This window comes from Myotis davidii, unplaced genomic scaffold (genome assembly GCF_000327345.1).
Source record: "Myotis davidii unplaced genomic scaffold, ASM32734v1 scaffold217, whole genome shotgun sequence".
In the NCBI taxonomy this organism is placed as follows: domain Eukaryota; kingdom Metazoa; phylum Chordata; class Mammalia; order Chiroptera; family Vespertilionidae; genus Myotis; species Myotis davidii.
Genome location: NW_006290034.1, coordinates 15,708 through 16,135, shown reverse-complemented (window position 1 = coordinate 16,135; position 428 = coordinate 15,708). Strand labels below are relative to the sequence as shown.

The 428-nt window shown below is 61.2% G+C and overlaps 1 protein-coding gene across 1 annotated transcript in view; it reads right to left on the bottom strand.

The window, feature by feature from the left end:
* Window positions 1-428, bottom strand: part of LOC102751710 (sodium-dependent phosphate transport protein 3) — a 14,221-nt gene that overhangs the window by 8,309 nt on the left and 5,484 nt on the right. The gene's annotated exons all lie outside the window — the stretch shown is intronic.

Sequence of the window (428 nt, the reverse complement as noted above, 5' to 3'; positions counted from 1 at the left end):
GCGGGGGAGAGGGGTGCAGGTGCTGGGAGCCCCGCCCATCACCTCTGCGGGTCCCACGGGGAGGGGCGCAGGTACCTGCTGGGCCAGCGAGGACACGATGTGCTCCTGCTCGCGGAGGCTTATGCACGGGTGACGCGTGGGGTCGTCGTAAATGACGGTGAACCACAGCAGACAGCACACGCAGCCCAGCCCACCTGCGGAGCCGGACCCAGTCAGTGCTCAGGGGGTTTGTGGGATGCGGAGGGAGTTTGTCTAACGTGGTATTGCCCCCCCCAAACACACACATGCACATGCACACACACACCTGTACACACATACACACGCACACACATGCACATGCACACACACACCTGTACACACATACACACGCACACACATGCACATGCACACACACACCTGTACACACATACACGCGCACACACATGCAC